The sequence below is a fragment of the Ovis canadensis genome, chromosome 15 (genome assembly GCF_042477335.2).
Source record: "Ovis canadensis isolate MfBH-ARS-UI-01 breed Bighorn chromosome 15, ARS-UI_OviCan_v2, whole genome shotgun sequence".
Lineage (NCBI taxonomy): Eukaryota > Metazoa > Chordata > Mammalia > Artiodactyla > Bovidae > Ovis > Ovis canadensis.
Genome location: NC_091259.1, coordinates 37,277,384 through 37,287,469, shown reverse-complemented (window position 1 = coordinate 37,287,469; position 10,086 = coordinate 37,277,384). Strand labels below are relative to the sequence as shown.

Genomic DNA, 10,086 nt, shown 5'->3' with positions numbered 1-10,086 from the left:
GATTTCTCTGTTCTCTTTCTCGAGTACCTATTATTCAGAAGTTGTATCCCCTGGTCTAACCCAATTATTATGGGGCTTGTTTTGTTTTTGCTTTTTAACCCCTTTATTATCTATCTTTATAATTTTTTCTGTAAGATTTCCTCAAATTTGTCTTGCAAGCTTTCTGTTACGTATTTTTTTTAATTTCTGTTATCAGACAAAGACGAACACTGTATGATTTTACTTATATGTGGAATCTAAAAAGCAAAACAAATGAACAAGCATAACAAACTAGAAACAGTCACAAAATAAACAGGTAGTTGCCAGAGTTGAAGAGGGTGGGGGGAGGGAAGAAATAGCTGAGGGAGATTAGAAGGTACAAACTTCCAGTTGTAAAATAAATGAGTTACAGCCATGAAATGTGCAGTGTGGGGAATGTAGTCAATAAGTGTGCAATATCTTACTATCGTGACAGTTTGTAAGTAGACAAAAAAGTTCTGCTATCATATTTTTTTTTTTGGTTGGCATAAATTTCCTTTAATAATTTCTAAATTTCCAATAGCATTTAATTTTGAGGTCTAACGTATGAGGCCAGTATTATGCTTTACAATTTTAGTAATTCTGGATTTCAGGTCATTTAAGATGAAAATAGAAATGCAAAGTTTACTTAAGAAATTTAATTTTCGTCTTCTATAACATCTAAATCTTCATCCTCTTCATCATCATCTTCTGTTTGTTGACCGTTTCTTAGTGGAGAGGTCAATACCTGTCCTGTTCCAGATACACACTTAGATGACAGTGATCTCCGAAGAGGTAACTTTGAATTTGCTCTGACAATATCTAAATGGGATGAATAATCTCGTGGATATAGAGAATGTCAGAAAACCTCTAACCTTCTTCAACAATCTTTTGTATATTTTGGTAGGCAGCAGTGTAGACCTCTAAAGCTTTTCTGTGAAGTAACATTTCGATAGTGATAAATTCTGAAAATACAGTCTTTATATCCTTTATTTTCTGCTTTTCAAAATTGTCAGTAATTTCCTCCAGATGACGAGTTGTTCCTGACATCCATTGTCAGTTCAGTTCCGTTCAGTCGCTCAGTCGTGTCTGACTCTTTGCGACCCCATGAATCACAGCACGCCAGGTCTCCCTGTCCATCACCATCTCCTGGAGTTCACTCAAACTCATGTCCATCGAGTTGGTGATGCCATCCAGCCATCTCATTCTCTGTCGTCCCCTTCTCCTCCTGCCCCCAATCTTTCCCAGCATTAGAGTTTTTTCCAATGAGTCAACTCTTTGCATGTTGTGGCCAGAGTATTGGAGTTTCAGCTTTAGCATCATTCCTTCCAATGAACACCCAGGACTGATCTCCTTTAGAATGGACTGGTTGGATCTCCTTGCAGTCCAAGGAACTCTCAAGAGTCTTCTCCAACACCACAGTTCAAAAACATCAATTCTTCAGCGCTCAGCTTTCTTCACAGTCCAACTCTCACATCCATACATGACCACTGGAAAAACCATAGCCTTAACTAGACAGACCTTTGTTGGCAAAGTAATGTCTCTGCTTTTCAATATGCTATCTAGGTTGGTCATAACTTTTCCTTCCAAGGAGTAAATGCCTTTTAATTTCATGGCTGCAGTCACCATCTGCAGTGATTTTGGAGCCCAAACAATAAAGTCTGATACTGTCTCCACTGTTTCCCCATCTATTTCCCATGAAGTGATGGGACCAGATGCCATGATCTTCGTTTTCTGAATGTTGAGCTTTAAGCCAACTTTTTCACTCTCCTCTTTCTCTCTCACCAAGAGGCTTTTTAGTTCCTCTTTACTTTCTGCCATAAGGGTGGTGTCATCCACATATCTGAAGTTATTGATATTTCTCCCGGCAATCTTGGTTCCAGCTTGTGTTTCTTCCAGCCCAGCATTCCTCATGATGTACTCTGCATATAAGTTAAATAAGCAGGGTGACAATAACCACTAGACCATTCAGGTATGACCTAAATCAAATCCCTTATGATTATACCGTGGAAGTGAGAAATAGATTTAAGGGACTAGATCTGATAGATTGCCTGATGAACTATGGACTGACGTTCGTGACATTGTATAGGAGACCATCCCCATGGAAAAGAAATGCAAAAAAGCAAAATGGCTGTCTGGGGAGGCCTTACAAATAGCTGTGAAAGAAGGGAAGCGAAAAGCAAAGGGGAAGAGGAACGATATAAGCATCTGAATGCAGAGTTCCAAAGAATAGCAAGAAGAGGTAATAAAGCCTTCCTCAGTGATCAGTGCAAAGAAATAGAGGAAAACAACAGAATGGGAAAGACTAGAGATCTCTTTAAGAAAATTAGAGATACCAAGGGAACATTTCATGCAAAGATGGGCTCAATAAAGGACAGAAATGGTATGGACCTAACAGAAGCAGAAGATATTAAGAAGAGGTGGCAAGAAAACACAGAAGAACTGTACAAAAAAGATCTTCACAGCCAAGATAACCACGATGGTATGATCACTCACCTAGAGCCAGACATCCTGGAATGTGAAGTCAAGTGGGCCTTAGAAAGCATCACTACGAACAAAGCTAGTGGAGGTGATGGAATTCCAGTTGAGCTGTTTCAAATCCTGAAAGATGATGCTGTGAAAGTGCTGCACTCAATATGCCAGCAAATTGGGAAAACTCAGCAGTGGCCACAGGACTGGAAAAGGTCAGTTTTCATTCCAATCCCAAAGAAAGGCAACACTAAAGAATGCTCAAACTACCGCACAATTGCACTCATCTCACATGCTAGTAAAGCAATGCTCAAAATTCTCCAAGCCAGGCTTCAGCAATATGTGAACTGTGAACTTCCAGATGTTCAAGCTGGTTTTAGAAAAGGCAGAGGAACCAGAGATCAAATTGCCAACATCTGCTGGATCACCAAAAAAGCAAGAGAATTCCAGAAAAACATCTATTTCTGCTTTATTGACTATGCCAAAGCCTTTGACTGTGTGGATCATACTAAACTGTGGAAAATTCTTCAAGAGATGGGAATACCAGACCACCTGACCTGCCTCTTGAGAAACCTATATGCAGGTCAGGATGCAACAGTTAGAACATCCATTTTAGCTCTTCGTAATTCAGTTTCTGCCTGCGAAATAACATGTCGATCAGATGGGTTTCTCTGATGTGTTCTTTCCAACTGAGTAAATTGTTTAACTTCTCAATTCCTTGCTATTAATGTTGCTTTGAGATCATCTCACTTCATTTTTACAATGGTTCCATAAGCTTTCAAAGGTTCAATTAGTTCGGCTTCAAGTCTTTCAACCTCAGCTTGTCAATAATCCTGACGTTTGGCAAGGTTGTCAGCAAAGTTTTTCAGGCCCTGCTTTAAATGCAGGGTCTCAGTAGAGGCATATACGTTGATTTCATTCACCAGGAGGTCAGCTTTGTCTCGCAGTCTGGCAGTTTTCTGCACATAAGCAGCAAAGATTTGGCACAGCTCTCCAAAATGTTTCTCCACATTTGTAACAGCATCTTGCAGTTGTCTGCTTTGAGTGTCCGGGTTTTCCAACCTGCATCTCAACATGCTGCCTCACTCACGATTAGAAACCCCGGGCTGGACCCAATGACAGAGTCTGGGCGCCCGGAAGTGTGCCAGGGCACCCTTATTTTTAATTTGCAAGAGTTCTGTTTTGTTTGAGCATTTCTTTTCATAGTGTCTGTTCTTGTTTCATTAATTTGATAGCTACTTATTTCTCTGAGGATATTAGTGATATATTTTAAATTTAATTTCTCTTTTTATTGTAAGAAAAGTCTAAATTTTCAAAAAAAGACAAGAACGGGTTGTTTGGTTTTGGTTTTTTGTTGTGTCATGCAGCAGGTGGAATCTTAGTTCCCCAACCAGGAATCAAACCCATGACCCCTAAGTGGAAGCCAGGAGTCCTAACAACTAGACCACCAGGGAAGTCCCCTCAAGAATGGTTTAAAGAAAATTTTTCTTAAATCATTTGAGGGTAAATTGCCAACATGGGTAAATTGCCGATGATGGGTGTCATACCCATCATTCCCAGTACTTGAGTATTTCCTCAAACAAGATCTACCTAACAATATCATTAGAATCAACACATTAATACTGATACATGACTGCCATCTAATCCACAGACCCCAGTAAATTTCTCCAGTCGTCCCAACGCTGCCTTTTATAACAGAGGATCCAATCCAGGACCATACACTGCATTTATTGTCATATCTCTCTAGTTTCTTTCCGTCTAAAACAGGCATTCCGCTGTTTCTTTGGCTTTCGTGATCTCGACGATTTTTTTACAGGTCACTTACTTGGTAGAATGTCCCGCTGCAGGAGTTTCCTCATGACTGAATTCAGGTTATGCTTTTGGGGAGCAAGAACATCATGAAGGGATGATGTGTCCTTATTGCCTCCTATCAGGTGACACTGGAGGCCTGTACCTGCGCGCTCAGTCGTGTCCAGTCTTTGCGACCTCATGGACTGCAGCCTGCCAGGCTCCTCTGTCCTTGGGATTTTTCCAGGCTAGGATACTGGAGTGGGTTGCCATTCCCTTCTCCAGGGGATCTTCCTGACCCAGGGATAGAACCCATGTCTCTTGCATCTCCTGCAGGCAGGTTCTTTACCACTGGTGCCACCAGTACTGGAGGAAGAAATGGCAACCCTGTCCAGTATTCTTGCTGGGAAAAATCCCGTGGACAGAGGAGCCTGGCAGGCTGCAGGCCATGGGGTCACAAAGAGTGGACACAACTAACCACACACACACACACACACACACACACATACACACACACATCAGTTAGTACCCAGGTAATAACCGGTTTTAATGTGTCCCATTATTGAGATTGTTTTGATCACCTGATTAAAGTGGTATCTGCTAGGTTTCTCCGTGTGAAGTTACTCTTCTGCCCCATGTAATTTAGTAAACATTTTGTGCAGAGGTACTTTGAGACTGTGTATATATACTGTTCCTCTTCAAACTTTTACTCATTAGTTTCTTTGGCTTAATGAATCTTTACTATGATGGTTGCCAAATGGTGATTTTTCACTTTATTATTCCTTTTAATTTATTAGTTGTCATTCTAAAAGTAAGGAAAATTTTTCTCTTCTACCCATTCACTTATTTATTCATTTTTATATCAGTATGGACATATAGATTCCTATTTTATTCAATTTGATTGTCATTATTTATTTGATGCTCAGATTTTGTTAATGAGAGTCCCCATCAAGCCCCCTTTATGTTCTTTTGCTTTGTCTGCATTATTCTTTAAGAATCTCTATTTCTGACACAGAAAGACGGTCCAGGTGTATCTTGTACTTTCCCTATCTCAACTCTGGAATCAATCATTTCCTCAGGGGTCCCAGGTTTCTTTTAGTTGAGGATGGTATTTAGACACCAGGATTTGGGCAGTAGAGGTGTTAATTGCCATTGGAGTATTGTTGTTTCCGGGCTTCCCGGGTGGTGTTAGTGGTAAAGAACCTGCCTGCCAATGCTGCGGACATAAGAAACACAAGTTTGATCCCTGGGTCAGGAAGATCCCCTGGAGGAGGGCACGGCAACCCACTCCAGTATTCTTGCCTGGAGAATCTCATGGACAGAGGTCCATAGGGTTGCCAGCCAAAGAGTCGGACACTACTGAAGTGACTGAGCATGCACGTATGCACACATTGTTGTTTCCAAGCTCTCTCTCAGCAGATAAAGCTAGAAAATATGTGTATCCAGAACTCCACTTGCAGACACTTGCCTTTCCCGGATCACAGTCATTCTTATTCTACTTAGATACCCATAACCTGTTTGGGGCCACTGTCATATCCAGCCCCCACCTCATTCACATGTTGTCTTCCCTCCCTTTTGGCTCTAACATATCACACTGGCTATGGACATAACTCCTGACTCTGCTCAAACTCTGATCTCCCAAACTGTATGGCTGCCCCTACCTCTCCTGGACTTGCCCTGCCCAGGCTCTGACACCAAGCTTGGGCCTATTGCCACCTACCCCTCAATGCTTTGGGTTTCCCAAGTGGTGCAGTTGGTAAAGAATCTGCCTGCCAGTACAGGAGATGCAAGAGACTTAGGTTTGATCCCTGGGTTGGAAAGATCCCCTGGAGAAGGAAATGGCAACCCACTCCAGTATTCTTCCCTAGGAAATCCCATGGATGGAGGAAGAACCTGGCAGGCTGCAGTCTATGGGGTCTCAAACAGTTGGACATGACTTAGCAGCAGCAGCAACAGCAGCCTCAATGCTTGATGGCCTGTCTGACTCATCTGACCTCTAAAACCCTGGCAGGCAGCTGCTGCTGCCACTCCCATGCCCTCTGCAAATATTCCCTTTACCCTACTTGGGCTCGATACCTCTGTGGAGTCCTTGTCACTCTACTTAGGCTTCACCAGCCTGTACCTGGCTGCCAGTGTCCTGACCACTGTCTCCACCCCACAGAAGTCCTGCTCGCCCTGCTTTAATACCACTTCTCCCAACCCCTCATAGATCTCTATCTGCTCATTCCCACGGTGTTGGGACTAAATTAGTGAAGGGGCATAGAAGAGAGGAAGACAGGAGGCTGGTTTCTACCTAGTCTGTTTTCTGTAAGTAGTTTTTCTCTATTTGTTCTGGTCTCATCTTCATATAAGAGGGCATTCTCAGATATCTAGTGATTCTTGGTTGTCTAAGTGGGGGTGGGTGGGTAGAGGGGAGTGTTTTGCTTATCTTCTGGGTACTTTACTGATCTTGCAGGTCTATTTCTTCGAGGAACGGCTAAAGGCTGTATCTTTAGGGTCGTGTCTCTTTTACCTGCTCCAGAAACTAGATCTCCAGCTTTCTGTTGGAATGAGGGAAGAGAAGAGAGGTTGCCCAGCCATTTGGGGTCAGTGAGCGATTCTGGATGTCTAACAGCATTTTAACCAGACTCTCAATCCATCTCCTGTTCATAGTCCCTCCTCTCCGCAACTTCGAGAGGTACCGATGTCATCAGTTCCTGAGCCTTTGCAAGTTGTGGCGTGGAAATCCAAGTTGCTTCTTGGCTTTCTCTGTCAGTATAGGAAGCCACTTCCCTGGTTCTGCTAATTCGGTCAACGTTCCTCTCCTCTCTTGTTCTCTTTGTTCTTAAGCAATGTTTTTTTTTTTTTTCAGTCTCTTTTCTGTCATTTTAGTAGAGTTTCGAAAGGAAGTGGAATTAAATGCATGTTTAATCTGGCATTGCTTACTGGAACTCCAGTTTGAACTTTCAGGCTTTTAATTTGCCTTCATGACTCAGTATCAAGGTCAAAAGCCCAAATACAATTTTTTTAAAATTGCATCTTCTTTTAACCCCTCGTCTTTTTAGTTCTTTGTGTTTCTTTCCATTTGGCTGTTCTTACCATTGACCTATTTGCCATCTCTTTCACTGTCCTATAGAATCCTCATTGCAATAAGCAACAACAGTAATAAACAAATCTTGATTTCTCCCTGTTGATGAATAATTATTTGAGCCAAAGTATAACTTGGGAACAGCTTCTCAGAAAGTGCTTAGAACAGTTCAGCCCATTAAAGGTCAAAATACAGTTATATCAGTTTTTGAGACAGAGGGCTCTATTATATTAAGTGATGTATTATTGGCAGCATACACAATCCAGATTATGGGTCGTTGTGGCTATAATATTTAAGTAAGAAGGAAGGATATCTCCTGAGGAGTTGTGACCCTTGATGAGATCAAGAAAGATGTTATCTCCTAAGGAGATCTAGTTAATGCAGATACACAATACATACCAAAGGGAAAGGAGGAAGCTCAAATGGGCAAAGAAAAATTTTGTATAAATTTTTCTTGTCATGACATAAAATATAAAATTATAAAATTCATCATCCCTTAGCCACAGATCAAATTTATCCTAAGGCCTGGTGATTCTTCTTCCTAAATATCTCTAGAACCTACCACTTCTCTCCCTCCACACTTGATTCCCACTCAAACCTTCATTTCTCACTTGGACTGCCTTCTGGTCTTCCTGCCTCTTGCCTAGCTTCATTCCATGCGTCTAATTTCTTTTTCTTAAAGACAAATGCGGGGACTTCCCTGGTGGTCCAGTGGCTAAGACTCTGCCCTCCCAATGCAGGGGGCCCGGATTCTATCCCTGGTCAGGGAACTAGATTTCACATGTCACAACTAAGAGCCCATATATTGCAATTACAGATCCCACATGCTGCAACTAAAACTTGGCACAGCTAAATAAATAATTAAAAAAGAAAAAAAGTGTGATTGTGGCTCTTGCCCAGGTCACAGTTTTAAAATTCAAAGTTGGGTGCTTTCAGAGGAGTGTGCACTCTGAGAGTCTTTGTGGGCCCCATTGCTTCCTCTAGGACATTGATTTAGGCCACCTGCCTTCCCCTGAAGGCATTTGAGCTTCTGATTCCCTGCTTAAATGATTTCTCCATTGCCCTCAGGTAAACTACAAACTCTATCTGACCTATAAGACCTGCATGATCTGGCCCTGCCCACCTCTCTCCAGCCTCATCTTTCCCCATAGCTCTGTTCTCTTGCCAATGGGAACTATTTTTATTTCAAATGTGCCGAACTGTGTCTTGCCTCCAGGCTTTGTGTGTGCACTTCTCATTCTCCCCTCCCCATTCATCTGGCTAATTCTGACTCATATCTCTGTCTCAGTTTAAACTTAATTTCTTTTGGAAAACCCTGCCAGTTATGTGCCCCCTCCTGCTGACTCTTTCAGGGAACTCTGTCTACTTCCTCTATAATAGCACTTATCACACATAATTATAATTACCTGTTTATTGTTTTATTGTTCTATCCCCAGAAGTGTCTCAGTATTTCTACATAGGCTGTTCTGTGCTTAGTCACTCAATCAGGTCCAACTCTTTGGGACTCCATGGACTGTAGTCTGCCAGGCTCCTCTGTCCTTAGGGATTCTCCATGCAAGAATACTGGAGTGGGTTGCCTTTCTCCAGGGGATCTTCCCAACCCAGGGATGGAACCCAGGTCTCCTGCATTGCAGGTGGATTCTTTACCACCTGAGCCACCAGAGAAGCCCAAGTTATAAACAATATTTCTGAAATAAAGTTGATCAATTTAATTTAGACCTCTAGGTTTCCGTCTTAGATGAATGACGATACCATTAACCAAGGTATACAATACAAAAAGGCCAGGGAGGTTGCAGGGGTTAGACACAGGATGAAAGGCTAGTGAGGCAGCCAGGATAGATATATCTAGTCACTAGATGGGACACAGGCCTGGGGGTTATACAATTGGTGGTTAACAACACACTAAATGCCTGGTGACCTCATGATGGGTGAGATCATCTGCGAAGGAAAAAAAGAGAATCAGGAAAAGTGGAGTCCTTGGGAGTCAGGTGAGGAAGATATGGAGAAACAGTGATTATCCAACAAAATGTAACACTGGAGAGTAACATGTTCCCATGTGTGTTTTATAAATTCCCCCAGGATGTTTGCTGGTATTCTACTGGGAGTGTGAGAGAACAAAGAGAGCTATGGGCAACTGAGTTCGGAAAATCCTGATCTAAATAGATTTGAACAAATTTCTTCTGTGTAGGATTTTACATTTAATATATTCACATTGTGATTTCCCCTGAGGGCAACATATTCATTTGTTCATTCAATTCAACAAACATCTTTTACATGCTAGAATATGGGTCTATTCAGTAAAAATCAGATGAGGGTCCCTGCCCTTAAGAACATGCATTTCTCAGAAAAGTCAGATATTAACTAATTAAACAAATTAACTGCAAGTGAGCTAAATGCTACAGAGTTGAAGCACAGGATGCTATAAAGGTGTTTAATAGGAGGAACAGGAACACACTTTTTCATTAGACCCACTCCAGGGAACAGTGTTCTGTGGAACCAAATTGAGGAAGTGTGGCTGTAGAAAGGTCAAGTAGGCTGAGAAGTGGAGCGTATGTCTGTGGATTTAAAAACAAAGAGGTCATTCATGGTACTAGTGAGAGCTGTTTCACAGAGTGGGAGTGGATGAGGTCTAGACAGACAATCCACTCTTTGGTCAAGTAAGCGAAGAAGCAACAGGCTGCAGCTGCAAGGGGAAGAGAAAGTCAAGGGTAAATCTTTAGCCTTTAGTCTGAGGAGTCTTATACCTATTTGCAAGTTAAAAGAAA

General features: G+C 41.9%; 1 pseudogene; it reads right to left on the bottom strand.

Annotated features, from left to right (window-relative positions):
- Nucleotides 1-655: 655 nt before the first annotated feature.
- Nucleotides 656-3,542, bottom strand: LOC138421233 (CBY1-interacting BAR domain-containing protein 1-like; annotated as a pseudogene).
- Between the last annotated feature and the right edge of the window lie 6,544 nt (nucleotides 3,543-10,086).